Raw genomic sequence first — 475 nt, 5'->3', positions numbered from 1 at the left:
AGGGCGGCCCATCGAGCTGGCCAGAAGGCAACAGCAGGCTTAGGCCACACGCAAACAAATTTCTACATAGAAGTCGGGCAGCTGGAGAAGCAAGGCTGAGCGTGAAGATCAGACACCCACAAGCCACCCAAGCAGCAGAGGCATCTTGCTGCTTCACAGACCTCAGTCTGGCAGCGACTTCCCCACCACGGGCTGCCCTTCAGTCTCCCAGGGAAGCACAGGGACAGGGGAAAAGCCCCTCAGAGCCTGCAAGCACAGGCAGGTTCCGACACCGGGGGGCTCAGCCAGGTCCCCACGCAGCTCTCCCATCACCATGGGGAAGGGCCTCTGCACTGCAGCATCCTCCCGCTGCCCAGCTCCAGGATGCCACTGGGCTGGCCCCTCCAGGGGTTACCCTCTGGGTGCAGCCGCCCACAAGCAACAGCTTCGTGGAGGGCATGTGCTTTTCATTCCGAACAAACACACGCTTTACATA

Source organism: Nipponia nippon, unplaced genomic scaffold, assembly GCF_047370975.1.
Source record: "Nipponia nippon isolate SJK-2023a ecotype South Korea unplaced genomic scaffold, ASM4737097v1 scaffold_7, whole genome shotgun sequence".
Lineage (NCBI taxonomy): Eukaryota > Metazoa > Chordata > Aves > Pelecaniformes > Threskiornithidae > Nipponia > Nipponia nippon.
Note: the sequence above shows the minus strand (reverse complement) of the source record.